Below are 21743 nucleotides of genomic sequence, written 5' to 3'. Positions count from 1 at the left end.
TGTAGGTCTGTCTCCTGCGAGGCGGCATTTTGCAGTCCTCCCCACCATCCGTAGGGAAGACAAAAATAAAACCCAAAACGTGTGGTTTTTTCAACGGTCACTTCTTCACAAATCGCTGGCTGCCTTCCTCTCAGCGCAGGCTAAAGCGTAAACTCCGGTCTCGTTCCGCACACCAGAAGGAGAAAGAAAGAAAGAGAAACTCAGGCGGCAGCCGACGGGGTGGGGGAGAGACAGCCAGGCAGCGGAGGCTCAGCTGTGCCCGCCGCCGACAGGCGAGGCGAGGCGAGGCGAGGTGCGGCGCGGCGAGGCAGAGGGAGCCGCTCCAGCTGCGGCGGCGCTGGGAGGGGAGCGGCGCGGTGCCGAGCAGCGCAGTGGCGGCGGCGGAAGCGGCGCTGGTTGAGCAAGGGAGCGAGCGAGGAGGAGGCAGCGGAGGGAAGGGGGAGGCTGTTGGTGTTTGGCGCCGGTGGAGGGAGTCATTCCTGCAGCTGCACTTCCGGTCGGCATTTTGTTCTGAGAGGGAGCGAGAGAGACACACACAGGATCCTTCCCCCTCCTCCTCCTCCTCCCTCTCCTCTTCCCCCTACCCCCCCGCTCGGTACCGACTCACCGTGCCCAAGCTGCCCCATCCCCCGCCCTCCTGCACCCGCACACACGGAGGGAGCGGCGGCGGCGGCGGCGGCCCCTTGGCAGCGCTGCCCCCCCGGCCACCCCCCTGCTCGCCCGCGGCTCGGAGTGTGTCTCGGAACCGGTTCGGCGCGGCCCGGCCCGTGTTGATGTTGTGAAGCAGGCTCAGGGGGAAGGGATTTGTCTCGGCCGCTCACCCCCCGGCTCTACATGTTCGCTGCACTGAGGAGGAGACGGAAGAGGAGCCAGCCCCCCTCCCGGCCCGGATTATTGTTGTTATATTATCTCCCCTCCTCCTCCTGCTCCGCGGCGGCGGCGGCGGCCCAGCGGCGGCGGCGGCGGCTCCTCTGAGGAGGGAGGGGGGCGGATTTCTCTCCCCCTCTCTCGGATTCTCGTTGGATTCAGACGCCGATTTGCTCAGGTAATCCCCCCTCCTTGTCTCCCCTTCCCCTCCCTGCCCTCTCCAGCAGCGGGCCGGGCCTCCCAGCCCAGGCGGCCCAGCGCTGCCGGGAGCGGAGGGGATTAGCTGTTATCCGGGGTATAGGGGAATAAGTGGTAACCGGAGGTGTTTATTTCGCAGCCCCCCTTCCTGCTCGCTCGGGTTTGGCGGAGGAGATTGGTTCCTCCCGGGCTGCCGGGAGGCCCAGGCCCGGTGGAGAGCGCAGGCCCGCCGGCCAGCGCCTTTACTCCAGCTCGGGGATTAGAAAGGCGAAGCGGCTTCTTAGTGACAGGCCTCAACGCGGAGAGGAGCAGGAGGAGGAGGAAACAATACAATTAGCAAATGTGCACTGATCCTTTGCCATATTTACAACTTCACCAGGGCAAGGAAGGAAGGTCCCAGCGCAGACAGCCCTCTGAAGTGAGAAAGGAGTAAGTGGAGCAATAGGGGAAGAGAGACAATGTAAATACCCAGGAACAAAAATACCATCTCTCTTCGCTATTACCTTCTCCTTCTAACCAACTGCGTTTTGAACATTCAAAAGTTCGAATGCATATGGATTTACAAGGTGCAGAGGTTTAATCTCTAAATAATATAGCGATTGATTAGTGTGTTAATCACTTAGTATATTTATAGCATAAAACTAGTGCTTGTGGGATGATTGACACAACACGGACACCTGCAGACCCAGGAAATACAGATAGGCGAGCATATTGTATCAGCTGCTCCACACAATCTCAGTGTCTATGTGCTGTATACATTACAGGAATTTGTACTAAATCCAGAAGAAATACTATTTTGTGCCTCTTAACAAGCAGAAAACGGGAGAGGGATCGTGTGTAAAGTGCTGCGTTTATGACATTTAAGGGGCCAAGGTGAAGATGAGATCTTACGCAAAGTACTTGAGAATCAAACGTAAATTTAATTAAGTGAAAAGTGAGGAATGCTTAAAAAGTGTCATCCTTTCTTGTCAGGCCATATCACTTTGAGATCCTGAGGTTGTTATTGGCTGTTTGTGTCCATGATGTTTGAATATGTAATTAGGTGTCATTTTAACAGGTCAAATGTGTTTTGTAAATGACTGTTGATTAAGTGTCAGGTCTTTATAAATAAATGGTAGCTAATTTACAGTAAAGTAAATCTTGGACTTATGTGTGGCAGGGTTGAGAGTGTTACTAAAAATTGAGGTAGATGTAAAACGGACAGCCTGTGAACTAATAAAAATACTCCTACAGAAATTACATAATTGAGGGAAATTTTAAGATACAAAGTTTCATCTTTCATATAGAAAGGAAATTTGTAATTGGCAAACAAGTATCAACATTACATAATTTGTCTGTTTTTCAGCAGGTTTTTCAGTTGTTCAGGCAGATCTGTTGTAATAGTAAGTGGTTAATGTATCTAATAGAGTAACTTTCTGGTGTATTGTGTTTAGAGTCTTATACTAAAACTCTGCTATCATTGCCTCCGAGTGCCCTGATACATGTTTAAAAGGGTGAAGTTAATATAGCTGTCACGTAGAAGGCATGTTTTTAATGCTGTAAATCCGTGTCGTAGTCAGTAGCGTGTCCGTGATTTGTATTGGTCAGGGAGCAGTTTGAATTTTAAAAAGCCTGAAGATCCTGCTGAGCCCCAATCCCGGCCTCCCTCCCTCCCACTAATCTCCCATTCCTGTCTTTGTGCTGCCTGGTCCTGTTAGACACTGTTTGCAACAGGGCCTCAGGCCTACGTGCGTGGAGAGGAACCATTTACATTTCGAAAAAGCAGCTTTTTATTTTTAAACTTTGTGAATTGCAGAGGGAGCCACTAGTTGTCTCTAACTGTCCCTATCTCAGTTTGTAGTGGCAGAATTGCTGTTTTCTTTTGGTCCGTAGCATGCGTAGAGGCCGAGTGTAACTCTGCTTTACAGGAAAGAAAGGACTGTGCAGAAGTAGTTGTAGTTCTTGGGTAGTTTTCATCATCAGGAAGCGACATTAGCTCTAGCGTTTCTTTCGTAGTCTGTTTCAAACAGCTCTCGTTTTAACAAAAACGGGTTTATTAAGCTAACAGTAGTGGACTTCTCTGACTTATTTTTCATTTAAGGAGGTTTGCTTTAAATATACCAGATATGAGCAGGAAATGAGCTACTGTAGTTATGTAGTTCCTGTCAAGTTTATCTTGCCAGGGTTGTGTTTACGGCGCCTTTTTTTTTTTTAATCGGAAAGCATGCACTTTTCTGGTATGAAAAATAGGCGTATTTATAGAGGGAAATTTAAGATGCTGTCTATTTGTGATTTGTAATAAGTTTTTTCGTTTTGTTCTTCTGAACCATATGTGATTAATCCTGAATTAGTTGCTTTTTCACAGTTTATGTAGTTGTAAATTTATTTGTCTCAGAAAAATATATTTAGCATACAGAAGTATTTAATGTGGAAATGTTTATAAGATCAGTTATTTTTGTTTAGATTGTATTTTTTAAGAGTATGTGTCTGTGTGTGAAGCAGGACTGTGTCACTTTCGTATTACTTTTTCGCTAATGTTAGGAGTTTTTACTGGTCCCCTGTTTATCACAATAGCTAGCTGCTTAAGGACTATGTAGTTATTTTATTCATGTTATAGAAAAAAGAATTAATTATTCTCAAGATGTTAGTTGTAACAATTATTTTAACTGAAAGAAGAGACTACTTTCTTCTTTTTATCTTAAAATAAAAGATACTTTTGACTACCTTGTACATTTTGAATTTGTTTCCTGTGTACAGGTTTTCTTTCTTTTTTTCCCTCTCAACTTCTTAAATGTTTTACCTGAAGTTATTCCAAAAAAAATCTTTCCCTGAAGCCTTTTGCTGTCTTTTAAAGCTGTTCTTATACTTCTGAAAAATAAAACCATAGGAACAGACATACCAGTAAAATAATCTACTTTTTACATTTAAAATTTTTAAATTTTGATTTAGGAGAAACAGAACAGGATCAGAAAAGCAAAATTATATCACTAAAACCCTTTGCAGATCCCTATTCTGCGTAAGAATACAGATACCCCTGTGCAACCTTATTGCATGTGTGAGACTCCATGTACATTAATGTTCATATGACTCTTCTTGCAGAATCAAGGCAATAGGTAGTAATTTCCTTGGGATAGAACCACGGGTTTTTTTGTCGTGTTTATATGATGATTAAGGTAATGCAGCCTTAATCCTAAATGTTTCATGTATGTATTCCTCTACAATATACATAAACTACGTCTTGAAGGATACTAGATGAAAAATAGTCAAAGTGTGAATTGATTTGAGCCAGGGATTGGTATAACAAGTTTCCTATTGCAAATTTCTGTGTGTTCAGCGGCAACTGTGATACTTTTATATGTATATTATATTACAAAGTGTTAAAGACATGATATTGAATTTATATTAACATTGCATAAATATTGCACAAGAAATGTAAAGTTAGTGGATAATTGCTGTAACTAGAAGGAAAAAGAGGTCCTTCTATTCTGAATATCTAGGCCTAGGAAAGAAATTAAGTCTTCAAATTCAGAAATTTATGCTTTCTAGAAATTATTCTAGAAGAGTGTATAACATTCATGAATGTGTGGACACTGACAACAATTATGGGCATACTTCATTGGAAAAATATGAGTAGTGATAGCTTTAGAATTTGGTGTCTGGTAGGTATGAAGTGGGTCATCTAGCGTTAGGGTAACTATTTAGTGTCACAAAATACATCACTAGAAATGTTTAACATTTGAAAAAAATGGCCATTTCAATATAATACTGCTTATTTTCAATCTTGCTTTTCATATGCCTTTATTAGAAGTAGTAGAGGTTAGATTAGCTTCTGATTTTGAATCATGGGCAGTAATGAACACTCAGTTGCACAGAGATACCTACAAGGAAATTGATGATACCTGCGTATTATTGCTAATCACTCTGTACAATCATGATCCTTTTTAATAACCAAAAAAGGTTATTAAAACTTTTGAAATGACAATTGTTAAAGGCTTGTATTCTAAAACTCTTTACTATAATTAATCTATATTTGTGTTTTTATTTTCTTAGTGTTACCAGCATGCTTCTTAGTAGTTGATTCTGACCCCCAAAACACCTGTGAGAGATGTGCTTTATATTGACATCTGCTGCACCCCAGGAGTGAGGAAATTGTGTTTGAGGAGATTGTGCAGGACCTATGATCTGTGTCTCACTTCCCGTCCCTGCTGTTCGCTATGGAAAATCTCACTAGGAAAAGGGAGGGGAGAAAGGATTTTGACCCAACTGTACGTAGAAACTAAAAGGAATTCCAGTCAAATTGAACATGGTTATTGATACTGTACTTGAAGGTGACTACTTGGTTTACATAGATAACTTTGAAAAAACTATAAACATTGAAGACCATTTCTCATGTTAAAGTCAGAAAAAAATCTAGAAAAGTTCATTTTATGGCCTTTAGTATTTGTACCAGTTGGTTTTCAGTGGTTTTCCAGTCAGAGATCTCAAAATTCTTTATATAGGTAGATATTTTAATTCTTCAGATTACTGCTGTGTTTTGATTTGAAGCACTTTGGTTTTTGTAGCAGGGTGTATGTGTAGACATGCAATGCCTTTTAGAGGAACAATGTCAAAAAGTGCTAGGCTGCAAAGTAAGGGACTTGGATAAGGAAACGGCAGACTAAGATTACAGAAGCAAACAAAATCCATCCCCCTTCTCCATATGCTGGGCCTTAAACTACATTATTGTATTCCTCCTTACCCTTGGAGCCCCAATTCAATGCCTCCTACAGTGCATGGGAAATGCCAGCTGACTGGTATACTGTTTTAACCTAATTTATGTATTTGTTTTTCTTTGTCACTCAGTGTGCAGCCTGCTGCGTTATTACCTGCTGTATACATCCATATCTTTCATGAATGCTGAAGTGTTTTCATCTGTTAATTTGTAGGAGTTATCTCAAAATAAAGATCTGCACTTCACAAACATCAGAGAACTTTTTTTATTTGCACATCTGTAAAATATTATTTCCATTTTACAGATCGAAGACTGAAACTGAGTCAAAATAGTGAGTTTTAAAAGTTCTTATAAATCTTGTGTAATTTGACATGCTTTATTCTTCAGATTTTTAGAGTTACTTTACAGCACTTAGTAAGTTCATAAGATTGTTTTCTTTGACTTTATTTGTGGTTGTGAGTGCACTGCATTTCAACATATCAGGCTCATTGTTTCTCATGCTGGATCGCTAAGAAGTATAGAATGGGTTTTTGCTGATGACCTTAAACATCTATGAAGTTTCAACTGTCTTGATCATGCCAATAGCTGGGAAAGAATAGATTTCCCGTCCTGAAAAATTAAGAAGAATCACTCTCCATATTGTGAAGAAACCAAAATCTCTTAAAGTTTATCAGGAAAAACAGAGACAACAACTAGATAATAACGCAAATCCTGCAAGTAATTAAATGGCTTGCCTGCAATATTGGAGACAGAGATTCAGAATGTTACTCTGTTAACTTCCAGCAGGAACTAGCAACCCTGGAGGGTATCGTAAGGATTGGTTATTGGCTGTTATGGGTAAAACTCTGCTTCTTAAATTGATAATTGTTGCAGTTGATGTAAAGTGGTTGAAAGGAAACCTCTGCAGCCTAGTGGTCAGACCATTTCATTGCGATGTCAGTCTGTTGTCCAGCTGCTATATGGCTCTGTTAGGAAAACAACTGTTCTGAGGTGTCGTAATTGCATTCCTAGCCAGAACATTGCTTTTGAGATGTAGGAAGTCCAGGTCCAAATGCCTAATCTGTATCGAGCAGAGAAGTTCTTGAGCTTTTTTCTTTCCATATGGCTTTTTATGTCATATGCTCTAGACATGTCCCAGAGGCTGTAAGTGTATTATGGAACAGGTAGAATAAGTAGTGCTCAGTCTTTTTCTTTTTTCCTTTCTATGTTTACTTGTGATGGAGGTTTTCTGTGAAAATAATTTGGTGGGGTTTTAAATTTTTTTTTTTTTAAAGGAAAGTTGATTTTTATAAATAGCAGTTTACAGCAAAAGATCTGTTGGACAGGAAACTGTTTTTAATCAATTGGATTTATTAACTAGTTTTTATTCACACTCCTTAGTAAAAAAGTGTAATGTCCCACAGAAGGCACCACCTTTTACTCTGTAACTCTGATTTGTTTCGTGACATGTATGTCGTGTGCCATATATGAGGCAGAGATCCTGTGAATGACAAAGAACAGTATATGATCATTTAATTAATGTCTGTCATAATGCACAAGGGACTAAATTGAAGGTGTAAGCAACCATAATTCTGACATTTCTTAATACTTTAATGCTTGGTTTTATAGTACTAACCTTTCTTCTCTCTTTTTTTTTTTTGATATAATGTAATTTATCAAGCTCCTTGAATGTAAACATATGTCTGTGGTAGTGCAAGTCCTACCTCTCATGTTTGAGCTAACAATCTCTCATCTATGTTGACCAGGTACTTGGAAAGGGTGAAGTTACAAATACTTTGTCTCTGAAATTTTGTTTTCAAGTCTTAGGTCTTAGTCCCCCTTTCTTGCATGTTATTTTCCATTCAGATATGTTGCTTTCTCTTTTTCTTCAGGTATGCTTGCTCAATATTAAGGATGGGGGGAAAAATTTAGAGAGCCCTCATTAGATGCTACGTACAGCAACTATCTTAGCACCGGTAGAAAAAATAATCTGGAACCTACTTTTTGTAGTCTAAAAGCTGGGAAAATGTCAATAAAACTCTAATAAGACTATGGCAAGAACTCATGGGGAGTGCTTTGTGGAGATTTAAAATCAGTTTAACTTTGATTTATTTTTTTTTTCCCCTGAAGGGAAAATTAAAAATCTGCCTGATGATTTGTTTGCTAAATTTCTAGTTCAAACTGAGGAGATATAATTGTTTTTTACTACGTGGATGCTAGGTTTTCCTTTTTTTTTTCTTTTTTTTTTCTTTTTTAAATAATGGGAAATGGATTTTCTTCTACTAGCATGCTCAGTGATGATTGGTTCTTCCTGGCAGTTTCCTTAAAAACTCATGTTGAGGCATAACCTGTAACATAAAAAAATTTCATTGTATCCTATTAAAATTTGACAGTTACAAGGAATTGAAACATTGCTTAACAGAGTTACTAGTTGACTTTAAGAATGCACGTTTCTCCCTGCTTGTTTTGTATAGGTAGGACTGGTAGTGACTCCTCTCAGTTTCCTGACACTTACTATTTAAAGGCACTGATTTTGCTTCTGACTTTGCCAAGCTTCAGTCATTTGGGTCGAAATCTTCCATGCTGGGTGATTGCCCTTTATTGACTGAATCTTTTAATAAAGCTTAAAGCCAGAATAGTTCACTAGCTCCTAAGGGTCATGCTAGAGAAAAAAAAATGTTTAAAAATGATTTCTGACTTTTTCTTCAAGTAATTGGAACACCCTCATTCTTTGGGAAACGAATTTAAAATTTGAGAGTGAGGTGAGGTTTTGCATTAGGGATGTGCATTTTGTTGCCATTCGAAAACCTGCCCAAAAATTGGGCAAGTTACTAGTGTCTGAAAAATCAGCTGACTTCTCTGATTGTAGGCATTAATGTTGAAAAATTTTGTGTGCATAACAGGACTTTCCTAATAAGTCCAGTTTTAAGCAGTGAGATGTGGTACTGACTCTTAATTTTCTAGTGTCCATTCCCTGCTTATCCACAGTGCTGATTCGTTTGAATGTGGAAAAGATAAGAATTGAGGTTGCAGGTGGCTGGAAAGGTGAACACATGGAGGAGAAAAGTGGTAGACCGGAACCAGACTTACACAGGATGGGGAGGGAATGGGAGTTTGAAGGGCAGGAATCGGGAGGAGGGTAGGAGCTTAGAGTTCCTGGGGAAGTAATGACTGGACTATGAGGACTGGATAAAGTAGAGGGTGGGACAGATACTAGTGTCCTTAATAAAGATACAGGAAGAGCTGTGAAACAGCCTTAGGAAGAAGCCGAGGCTGAAGGGTGCTTTGGAATTGGGTGTACAGTCAAGGGAAACAGTTCAGGGAAGGGAATGGGTGGGAAGTATGTACTGAGAGAGGCCAGAGAGGGGAAGAAGAACAAATTGCCTGAGAAGCCAGAAGTACAAAACGAGGATTGGCTGGGCAAAGGAGCATTATTTCACACACAGGAATTCATTGTTTGAATTGTCTTTTTTTTTTTTTTTTTTTTTTTTTTAAACTGAGGAAATCACATAGTGAAAAAAAAGAGCTCAGAAATGTGTAGTACTTCTTGTAAGAGCAAACGACAGGGAATTCTGTAGTTCAGATTACCTGTGTAGTCTGCATTTGGCATCTTTGTGAATGCATTGTGGTAGTCTTTAAGTCTATCATCACTTTTCTTTCTTATGACAAGATGCCTATTTCACTGTGTGGAATGAATGTAGCCTCCTTAATGGAGTTGTGTTGGTTTTTTAAAAAAAAAAACAAACCACAACGGGTTATCTTAATGTCTCCTAGGATTGGCCTTAGATATTGTTGATTCTGCCTTAGGGAAAGGGATAGACTTTTGAGATTGCTTCCAGTCCTGTCTTTTATGATTAAGTATTTTGGTTTCTTTGGTGTTCAGTGTGTAGTCCTTTGCCTTAATCACTTCACATCGTTAGGCCCTGCTCCAGAGATAGAGTTCTAATTTCCTCATGGGCTTTTCTGTGACATGTATTGTAATATTGGAATGCTTCACAAATAGTTATTTTTTAAAATGTTTTTGAGGAGAGTATGTAATCGTGCAAGTTGGGAACTGAGTTGCAAAAGTTCGTCTTTATAACTTTGGAAGTCTTAACTGGAGCAACTGTAGGACCTGACTTTTAAATTAACTTGAATTTTTTTGCATCATAACGTGTGTGATAACATTAGAACAGATTTTTTAATTTTGGTTACAAATATTGACTAATCAGTGCTCCTTCAAATTAGGCTTTGGAGCACAGGAAAAAAGGAACACAGAAATATTTACCATTAGTAATAGAAATAGAATGAGATTCCCAAGAGTGGCATTTTTCTGTTTCCTGCTATCTGATCTGCAGCCTCTTTCCGTTCACACTTCTCTTTCATTTTTACTTGAAATTGAAGAGTCATGTATACAACAGGCCTTACGGCCTTATGAATAGCCTCTGATTCATTTCCAGAGCAGATCCTGCTGTAAGCTGAATGAAGATTGGGTCCAGGGGTGGGAGGGGGATGATACACAATTATATAATCCAAGGACTGTGTCAGAATTCTTGAGCTCAAGGGGCGTTTATTAACTTTTGATTGACTTTGCAAATGTGATCTTTCAGCCTGGGGTGTGGGATTTCCTGGTAGAAATCTAGAAAGCTTTGAGTTGATACACAGAAAAAGTAATGTTTGAGTATTTGTTGATGTCAACTTTTCTGTGCTGAGTGTTCTGTTTTAGAGGGGTTTTTAAAGTCATATTGTCAACATTTTTAATGACACAAATTTTAACATATGGAAATGCATTTAGTATAATACCTTTTTAAGCATTGCCTTGTAAACCAGCTGTCACAATGCAGTAAGTAAAATTTTTAGTCTTGATTTCTACATCATAAAAAGGAATTAGAGTGAGATCAAAAGGGTCTTTGTTGTTATGATACTGCTTTTGAACAGGTCAGCCCTTGAGTGTCAATCAAAATTTTGAAATATGTGAGCGTGCAAAATGGAACTCGCAACTCCTGTGGTGCTGAGTAAGGGATCCATATTGGTTAGGCAATAGAAAACATTGGAGAGATTTTTACCTCCTGAAAGAGAGTTTAAATCAATTTATTTGATAATCATATTCTCTCTTACAGGCTTTTTCCCTGTTCTAACTAATTGTCTTTGCACTGTGATGTAGTACTCCTTCGACAACAGGAGAAGGGAATGCTCACTACCGCATAAAATCTTAGAGCTATTTGAAGACTCTAATGGATAGTGACAAATGCATGTTTGAACCTCCTACTACTGAGGAGGATTTTAGAATCTGTGCGTCTGATATCCTGAGCAAGTGCTCTTCTTCTGTCCTGAGATTTTGAATGAAGGGTTGGAGGCGGTGTCTAGTATGCCGTGCGAAGTAATCAGTTTTGTATGTTAGGCATGTTCAAAACGTCTACGACTGGACTTTCCTACTCTGAAGATCTTGCCCAGGCTTAGGTGTAAAACAGGTGTTGAGCTGCTTAGTTCTGCAAAAATGATGGCAGTTTTGACACACACTGAAGCAAAGCTGTAAGTGAACTGTACTGGTGATAATTTAGGTGACTAATGGCTTAGAGAGTTGTAGGAACACACTGTGCCCTCTAGGGTCACTATTATAAAAGATTAGAGTTATGGGTCTGCATATTTATCAGTGGAGTAATTCCCTCTGGTTCTATCTAGCATGATGTAAAGTTTAGTCATGTTATTTACAGGAATAGATAATTTATTTTTACCATGCAAAATATCATTAAAATATTTGAGGAATTGCAATAAAAAAAAGGCATGGTTTAAAAACTTTTGTTTGTAATTCTCTAAATAGCATTACATGAACAAGCCATCATAATACTGGAAGGTAAACATTCTCAGTTTTCACATCATACTGCAATGTTAGCCTGCAACCTGGAGAAAGAATAATGAAAGCTACTTATTTAATTTAGTGCCATGTTAAATGATTATATTGAATTAGTACAACAGGAATTCTCTCTTTTTCTGTAAATCTTTGTGTTTATTCCTGACAAATCCTTTTTCTAGGCTCAAAGTAGACATATGATGTCATGGGATTAAGCAAATTCTTAATCACATCTTGATAAATAATTAGCCAATGAAGTCTTATAAAAAACTCTGTAGATGGACTTCTGAGGATTCGACGTAACTTGTTAAGTCCTGATAATTTGAAGTTATTGCATGCTCAGCTACAGTGAATGTTCAATTGTGTATATGTAGCCTGTGGCAATTGCACATAACTTCATTTAATTTAACCCTGTTTCATTGCTGGCTAAGGAAGGTTGAATTAGTTTGCATTTTTCATGGGCTGAGTGTATATGCACAGTTATGGAAAGTCAGCTGATGCACAGAAACTTGAGAGTCTGGGCTAATCAACTTGCCCAAATGTGACTGACAGTCCATGTAACCCTATGTGAATTTTGGGAGAGAACAGTATTTGACTGAAACAAAACTGTTGAAGGTCTTCTGCCTGCACCTAATTACTGATAGAGGTGTAAATTTGAACAAGTGTTTTGGCAAAGACAGTAAAAATGGGTGCAATATCTCATTGTAAAATACACTGATTTTGAAATCCTGTAAGAATAATCATGAAGCTTGTTATAGATATAAGCAGATAACTATTTTAAACAAGAACAGAAAAACCTCATCCATTTTATGATGATGAAGCTTACATGCTTATGCTATTTTGTAATGAAAAACAAACCAAAATTAGAAGATAAACGTACTTTAGTTTTAAAGGTGACCCTATAGAAATAGCATCAGTTACCAAAGACATTAAATCAGATGTACAGAACTTAGAGGTTTTATTAGTAAAATGACATTCACCTTGATAGAAAGAATTCAGTTTAGTTTCATGTATATGATTATAATGAATAAATATTCTGCAAATCAAGTTGCATACAGGTTCATTAATGGGATTGTGTGTCACATAATACTACTGCGAATGGATTGCCTTCAGTGGATTTACACAGGTATAATTACTTGAAATTGATAGATATCAACATATTTGCTTCCTGAAATATGTTAGAATTTCAGTTGGACTTTAAATAGCTTAGTCCCTAAATGTTAGGGTAGTCAAATACAGTAAAATGTTTATTCACTGAACTCAATGGTTATAGTAATAGTCTCGGTGCACACAAGACTATTTAAGAAGCATTTCTTTAAATAATATACAATAATTTTATAGATTAGATTTACCCTATTAAGACCAACAGTAGCTTTAATAAATCTGTTTTAGTTACTTAGTGTTATTCTGTGGTTAATTTGGATTTTTTCATAATCATTGTTAAGCATTTTATAAATCTTTGTAAGTTAAAGATGTTTGTATTTTGGAGGGATGGGATGGGGATGAGTTGTGGCCTGGAGTGCTAATTGCTAAGATGTAGTGGTAGGCTCCCACTTGTGATTTCTTTGCAATAACTTTCTGAACTCTGAACATAGTCTAATAAATTCAACACTCGTGTACCTTACTAACATACTCATCAGTGGTATGTTAATGAAGATGTTAATTAGCTTCAGATAACTTGAAAGATTTTTTTATAATCACCTGTGTAAAAGGCTTATATATATGATTGGGTAATAACTCAGATACTTATCCACTGAAAAGCACAGAGTTATGTTTGAAAATTTGCCTTAAAATTTTTCAGAAATGGGAAATACCTGCTTGACAGCCAGTGTCTTAGAAGGTCTAGAAGAGGATGTTTGCTGTGAGTAAATAGTAGGAATAATTAGCAGTGGGGGGAGCTCAAGTTCCTTGTAGTATGAACCTGGAAAACACAAATGTACATGAATATTGGATTATGTGAGATAGCAGATTAGTACTATACAGAATACTACTGTCAGTATAAATTTATGTCTCAGACATAAATATTATCATGTGTGCCAAAGCATGCAGACAATAATGTCAAACATGTGGCCTGGGAAGGCCACTTGTGGTTCTGCAAGCTCTAATTTATGGTTTCCCATGGCAACTGTTAAAGAGAAAACAGGATTATGAATTGAGATGTGTCCCTGGATCATGTCCTGTGAGTTTAATGTGAAGAGTTTAAGTAATTTTTTTCAGAGGTAAATAGCCTGTTGCCACAGGAACAGATCTTTTCCTTGTTGCTGCTACTTAGCTGCTCTCCTCTCAGTTGTGTGTTTTATCACAGAGGTTGGTGGTAAGTTAGTGATTACACTAGTGGAAAACAGGACAGAAACTCAGTTGTTTGACAGCCTGGGTGAATAACTAACAAAGGACAGTGTCCCTACCTGTATAGGTGCCTCAGCATCCAATGTAAAAAGGAAAGACTGAGAACTAGCTACTCCTTATTGCTACTTTAGTGTATATGTCAGCCTTGATGCAAGTTTAAGGTAGTTAAGGCCTGATCCATTTCAGTTGCTTCTGGTTTCTGTTCAAATGGCATGTGAATGAAACTGGAAGGCTATCATGCCTCATTTTTAATGTTTCTGTATTGCCAGAATATTCCCATAAAGATGTGTAGCCTCTGGGTCTCCTTTGTGCTAAATTTCCAGTTTGGAAAAAAAGCAAATTGATTCTATTCCTTCTACAATAGCAAAGCTGCAGAGAACTGAGAATCTTCTCCAAAATGGACCTGTGGCTTGTGAAATAATGTTATTGTTTCACACTAGGGAGATTGAACTACCTCTAAAAGGTGGGTGTGATCACCTGCATCTCAAGGAAGACTAAAAAGGTCAGTTTTAGTTTCCCCTCAGAGGTACTGCCCTACAAATACGTATTTATAGCAGTGCTGTGGTTTACATCTTACTTTGTACATAACCATTTTCATTCATCAGTGAATTACGGTAGGCAAACAGCTGTAACTACGTTTTTCTCATAATGGGGTGACTTGAAATACATAGCACACTTATTTTAGGATATTTTTAAATGTTTGGTTTTTAAGTAATTAAAAGATATAGTAATGATAATCCAATTTCATTGGGGTTTTTATGTTTTTTCAACATAGGTAAAACTCTTTGTGACACTTCAAATATAACTTACCTGCATTTTAAAATCCATCCCCTTGCTAGAAAACAGGATTACTTCATTGCTGAAGTAAACAGCAACAACATTGTTGCAGTTCAACAAGTTATGAAAATAAAGTGCTCAGTATGCAATTGTGTAAATTCTGTTAAAAAATTAAGCATGACTGAGTAATCTAGTCTTTGGTTTATTTATTAATTTTATTTATCTGCATGGTCAATTGTGGTTGTTCGTGTGTCTGTAGGATAGGGGCCGCAGTTCACCTTTGCCTTAGCAACAGCCGAGACTATAGTGCTGTCTGAATTCTGTAGTAGAAAGCTTTGTATTAAAGTCTCAGAGAAATTGAGGGCTATAATTAGCCCTCTCTTCCATAGTAGTGAGGTTTAGATCCTTAAGAAAAGAAGATGGTCGTCATTTGGAATGAAGTGCCTGGAGAATAAAGTACATAGAGGAGAAGCAGAACATCTGTGGGTTGGATACCGGCAGGCATGGAAGGATTCAGTGTGGATTGTCTTGGCATGATCTGTAAGGACCAATCTAACCTTCATGGAGCAGTTCTTGGCCTTCTCCATATGCCCATAACATAGTCAACTTGGCAGTTCAGTCAGTGACTTGGAACTCTGTCCCTGGCCTAAGACATGCTTCTCCTTTTTTTTTAGCATATCTGTTTAGGATTTAGACATGTATTTATAGGATGCACACGGATTTTTATTTAATCAATAAAATGATATCTGCAATGCATAGAAATAAAGTTCACAAATGGAGAATGCAATTTTTGCTGTTTCAGTCATTAATTGATGACCAACTTTCTCATATTGGAAGGTGTGACTGACTTATATAAATAATGAAAAAATATTTGTCATATATATTAATGAATAGAGAAGGAGTAGCAGTGCATTTATCCTCTCTGAGATTTTACCAGTCACTTCTTTGAAGAAGTATTTAAGAGCACCTTTTTCTTTTACGACGTAGGTTTTTTGCCATGGTTTTTTATTTGTCAACCTCATTATCTCCTTGCTTTTGTAAGTAAGAGCTTGTATATGTGACATAACTAGAACATATTTTCTGGAAAGGCCACGTGAATACTTCAGTAACCGAAGGAAACAGTCTTAACTAAACCAAAACAAGCTGCTCTTATACCGAGACTTAGATTTCTGCAGTTCTTTGATGTTAGTTTAAATATCCTACTTTTTTAAAAAGTGGAATCCTTTTTCATTAGTAAAGGCTTGCTCATCTTTCTCCCTTCCCACCCTCGCCCACCCCAATTTTGAAATTGGCTGTTTAATCACTCTTGTAAGCCAGTGAAGAAGCCACATAAGGAAAGACCACTCTGGGGGTAGAGGAAAATAAAAATCTTTCTTGTTCTGTTTTACTTTGGAGCATTGACAGAAGAGGTTGGGTGGATGGAGTATGCATGAGGCTGTCTTTCTCTGGTTTGTTCGTTATAACAAATTAGCAAATGAGAGCTTTGAAAGTGTGTGATGTGAGCAAGATGGAAAGGCTTTAGTTGCTTTCTCACCTTGCAGAATATGAACAGATGTATTTTGGCTTGGGTGAGTTGGGTAGGTTTGTGGGACAAAACTTGATTTCTGAGGGTTTTCTGAGGGGACATGTTTGTTGACTTGCAATAATTTCATCATTTGTTTTACAGTATTGCAGTGCTTGATTAAAAGTATTTATAAATGATTTAGGAATACTGACTTTCAAAGTGTGTTACTAAAATAGATCCTGAGAAATGTTTTGGCTGATTGGAAGATTTCAGTATAATAGAACAGATAACTCTGTATGGATCTTTTTTTTTTAATATACTTCTTATTTCCTTGGCTTTTGGGGAAATATGGATTAGCATATATGAATATGTTGTCTTGTTTGCTTACTTGTATTTAGTTTTAGCAGTAATATGAACTAGGGTAAACTTTCTGTATGGTATGTTGTACAGTTTTTGATAACACTCTACTCCAAAGCAAAATAAAAACACTGTATAGCATATCTGATGAAATTTCTGGAAAAGTTATGTCAGTAAAAATACTTAGATTGACATTTGAAAACAAAATAGTAATATTTGTGGGGAAAAAATCAAATCAAAATGTACTAGACCTGCAATTAGAATGTAAATGAAGTGTTTTATTTTAGAAATCTTGTAATGGTATAAAGCTGAAACACCTCAGTTCTGTTATTTAAAAAAAAGTATATTTAAATGGAAGCATTTTCTAAGCTATGTCCTATTTGACAATTGACAGTTTTCAGTGAAACATTCTAATTTAAAAAATTCTCATTCAGTTTAGTGGACAGCTGTCTGGGAGAGAGGATCTGCATAAATCCTTTCTTTCTAGCCATTAATGGTGAGGAAAGATTTTCACCAGTGTCCCTCCCCTGTACTTTATTTGTAGGGGTATTATATGCTGTAATATAATCTGAATAACATTCTTAAATTTCTGGCTATCAAATGATTTCTCTTTCTGTGCATGTATAAGATAGTAGCTGTAAGATCTCTTCCAGATCTTGCACATGCTTCTTGCTTTTCCTGTTATTTTCTAGATTCTGTCACAGTCCACTTCAGAGAGCCTTAGACAGCTTTGATCTCATGGATTATTTGAAATTTTGCTAAATAGGCAGTTTTACTAAGAAGTTACAGGAGCTGGCTAGGACTTCTGGAGGTAGTTCAGTTGTCTTGGTGCTAATGTGGATTTTTTTGATATTTCTTTAGCAAACAAAAATTCTCTGTTTACCAGATACGAGTTTAGAAAATGCAAGACACTGAGGGCTAACGTGTCTATAGTTCAGTTTGTCACTTCTCATCCATAACCCTGTCTACCGTGCTTTTTTTGTCAGGTTCATATGACAGGACAATGGTCACATGGTTGTACAGCTTCCCATCTTCAAGACTGCTACATCTAAATTTCCCTAAACTTAAAAAAAATACTGTATGTGCAGTGATTATTTTAAGGCCAGCTGGGGAAATTACAGTAGTCAATGAAGTATAACTTTATAGCTGAATTTTCTAATTTCTTGTACTATAAAATTGGCAGTTTAGTTATACAAGTTTGACAACGTAGTACTGGGGGAGCATAAAGACCATTAATACAAGCTTTTGTGGATAATGTGAAATTGTTAATATCTCTTTTCAGAGTGGGAGCTTATTAGGAGTGACCATGCTTAGTCAGTGCATACCCTGTTTTAAATTATTGAATAGTTACTTTGTTTAGTCAGTTTATTTGCCTGAACAGTAATACTTTCTCCACAATAGGTAGAGCAGGAGTTTTGAAAGTTCAGAACTGTTGTGTTGTAGTGAGAAATAGTTGATATACAGGGCCATGATCTTCTGACTCTCTAGAACTAGAAAAGTAAGAAAAAATGCTTTTATTCAAAATTGACAAATAAAACCTCTCTATCCAGTTTTATTTACTTTTTGTGGTAAGAACTCTCCTTAACACTGCAGTTTAATTTACTGAAAGGACTGTGAAAAGGACTGTCTCTAAAAAGTAGATTAAAAATCTATGATAGTGCTGTTGCACGCAGTTATTACATATTGGCCGAAGAGTCCATTCTGGATTATATATTTCCCCTTTCCCTTGTTTTGTGTTTGAGGTAGAAAATGTAGGGTTTTGTGTTTGTTTGTTTTAAATCATATTACCAAATAAATTGTCATATTCAAGAGTTTAACTGAGAAGAACACTAATGGTACCTGAAATGCTCTAACAATTTTCTAGTTTTACAGTGTTTCTTCTCTTAAACCTCATTTTGATATTGCTTGTCCAGCCACGCCCATAACTACAGCTTTAATTTGCCTAAACTAAAATAGTTGTTAATTTAAGTACTGTTACTGGGGAAGTGTTACTGGCCAGAAATTTTTGTGATGGACTTGATAGTATTAATCCTGCTTGTGTTATCTGTCTGAGTGTGTGTCTATATATAATACAAAAGAGAACTGACAAATGTATAATTTGAAAAACAATTTGATTATCAGGCAGAAAAAAACCCAACTGGCAGGCAGTCGAGCTGTGGCTCTTAACAAAAAATGTCCCTTCCGATTCCTAAAAAATAGCCATTCAGAATATTTGATTATTTCAGTATGATGTCAGTTGCCTTTCAGTCTGTTTTCTGGAACTATAGAGGACATGTCTCAGTGTGTTGGAAATGAATTTTTTTTTTCCTCATAAGGGTTTGTCTATCTAACTAAATGTATTAAACCACTGAGATAGTATGAGACCAGACTTTAATATTAACACTAATCACGTTACTCTTCTCTGTACATCAGGTTACCTGTGTAGTATAATTTCTTAGCTTTTCAAGTTCCTAGCTTGAAGAGCAAGCGGGTAAAACATGGTAAGATGATGTAGAAGGTGGTATTATTATAAAAGGGAAAAACCCAAAGCTTTGCAACTTTTAAAGTTTCCAGCACCTTATCAGCAGAGGGCATTTCTGCACCCTTTGTCTAGCCAGGTGTCATACACAACTTACACAGCCTGTGCCTTATGACTCTTGAAATTGGATGACTGATACTAAATTGTTAAGAAATGCCTATTTCCACCTGTGAGAGATCTTGGTCGCATTGTCGCAGAAATCCTGACAATTAGATAGCACCTTTTTTTTAAGTTAACCACTAGAATTACAATACACTGGTTTTGGGGAATGGTGTACAACTGATATCTTTAAAGAATGTGTTCTTACAGTCTGTTGGTTAAGCTTTGCCTTAACCGTATATTTTGAATTTAACTTTGGATCTGCCATTTCCTTAGTAGGCTCACTGAATTCCGGTATAAGGTTATACCTTAGACAAATTATACCTTGATCTCCAAACGGTTGGTGGTACTTGATTGAGGCAGTGTCAAAGATTCTCTCAGTTTCTACAGCCAAAGACTGACTTACAATGCTTACTCATAATTTCTCAGAAGCACCAGGTGCTGGAACATGCAGGCTGAAACTGGTAAAAGTGAGGGAAATCTTTCTTAGCTGACCTAAGCAATGAAATTGTTTTTCAGAGGGATTAAAACCACAAACAAGTGTTATAAGTTTAAGAATTAACTGAAAAAAATAATGAAAAGCTTTTGGATAAGAAGGGTGTTTTCCTTTTTGTTGAGCATTACCTAACATGGGATCTATTCTTAATTGAACTCTGTTGCTAGTGGAGCTGCATCTGACTGTGAATAGCATAAAAGCTGACATGGCCTGTGATTCTTACTGTTCAGGAAAGAAAAAATAGTAGAGAAAAATATTGCACCTGAAAATATTATAGTGTTAAAAATTCAAAGTGCATTCAGTAACAGCAAAATACTGGAAGCGATTCTTAAAGCAGTGTTCTCCTGACCCAATTTTTTTGCTTCTCTGATTTCTACTATCCTTGTTTTTTAAATCCTTTTCAAGTTTACTCCTGCAAAGATCTCCATATGACCAAGGAATTGCAGAAACCATTCTCTTGCACAAGTATTGCAAAACTTCCAGTGACCTAAGCGAGTTTCTATAGATCAGTTCATACCTCAGCAGCTTCCATCCCATACAGAAGGCTGAAGTATGCTTCCCCCATCATATGAGAGTGATGAAATACCAGTGGTACAGTGGTGGTCACTTTTTTTAAACCTCTCTTTTCCCTATTGTGTGTCTTCTTAACAGTACAACAAAAATACTGTGAATGCCTACATTAGCACAAAGTATAGTAACTGCATCAAACTGAGGCCAACTATTTTCTTTAGCGTTCCTCTGTATTCAGCAGACAGCTTGACCTCCAACTCCAAATTTTTTTTCATATTTTGATACTACTACTTTCAGATTGCACATGTTGTGTTCAAAATTATCCCTTTATAATCAAGAGGAAGAAAAGCAACAAAACCGTATCAGAAGTTACGGACTTTGAAAGTGCTTATTCTCAGTAAATTTTATCATACGTTTAGTTTTGTGATGTCAATTTCCAAAAAGATGGAAAGGAGAGAGGTATAAGGATGATGTCATTGTACAAGCCTTATTCCTTGTTCACGGAATTGAAGCATAAGACCTTTTTGCTAAAGGCTGGAAATAACTACCTGCAGTTTAACAGACAAGTGCCTCTCCCTGTCCACCACATCTTATATTGATCACGCATCTTTGTCTACCACTTTCTAAAACTCAGACAACTTTCTGCTCCTTGACAGGCCAGTGAACAAGTCTGCAGGACCCATAAATATTTCTGAGAAATATTGCTACTCAAGCCCAGGCTTTACTTGCCTCTTCAAAAATGTGCTACTTATTTTCTAGTATTTACTAGTACTGTTATTTGTGAATCATAAATCATCTTGGGTCACTAACCTTTTGAAGAGGATTACCCTACAGTGTTGGAGGCATTGCCAAAATATTGCTGAAGTTTCACCCAGAAGCTGTTACTGCTTTGAAGGCATGTATGCATAATTTGGAGTTGGAGGTCAGGCTGTCCACTGAATAGAATTCAAGTTAGAGAAGAGCTTGCCCTTATTAGCTGAAATCGGAACCTGAACAAAATAAGCCATTTTCAGTGGACAGTGAGGATTAAATTCGAAGTATGCTATATATTCATGAGTGCCCTCTACACAATGTTACGTAATGGGTTAACTATCTACATCTATACAGATGTTTTAGATCTCAGCTGTGAGTTGCTTTCAGTCAGTCTATTCAGTAGACCAAAACTTCCTTCCAATGAACTGCTAGGGGTTTGTTGGCAAGTGAAACATTAGATGGAGTTTGAGTTAGTTTGGTTGTCTGGAGACCATCATGGGTAATTCTTGTACAGTATAAAACCAGAAATTGTGGTAATCTTGCTGACTTCGCAGTCTACAGTAGTAGTAACTTGGTTAAGTCTTAGGTGTTTTTCTCTACAGTAGTACCAGTGAAAATGGCCAGAGCTTGCCGGTGTTGTTGTGCTGCTGTGTTGCAGAACAGTGTAATTCGTGGATTCTGCAGAACAGCATGATAGAAATTCTTCAATGACCTAAGTCTATTTGAATAGCGGATGTTATAGTGATTGTATGTCTCTATTTTGATGTGGATATAGTATACGGTGCTATTTTAAATCCAGCTTATTTTACATTGTTTTTG

The 21743-nt window shown here is 37.7% G+C and overlaps 1 protein-coding gene across 7 annotated transcripts in view; it reads left to right on the top strand.

The window, feature by feature from the left end:
- Positions 1-773: 773 nt before the first annotated feature.
- NIPBL (NIPBL cohesin loading factor) overlaps positions 774-21743 on the top strand; it is a 160318-nt gene continuing 139348 nt past the window's right edge. For 6 of the 7 annotated variants that reach the window (XM_075137831.1, XM_075137836.1, XM_075137835.1 and 3 more), the window contains exon 1: positions 774-1045. The gene's annotated coding sequence lies outside the window, so the exon portion shown is untranslated. The remainder of the gene's footprint in view (positions 1046-21743) is intronic. The other variant, XM_075137829.1, reaches the window with a different exon arrangement.

This window comes from Calonectris borealis, chromosome Z, assembly GCF_964195595.1.
Source record: "Calonectris borealis chromosome Z, bCalBor7.hap1.2, whole genome shotgun sequence".
Classification (NCBI taxonomy): Eukaryota; Metazoa; Chordata; class Aves; order Procellariiformes; family Procellariidae; genus Calonectris; species Calonectris borealis.
Note: the sequence above shows the minus strand (reverse complement) of the source record. Positions and strands in the feature narration are given on the sequence as shown.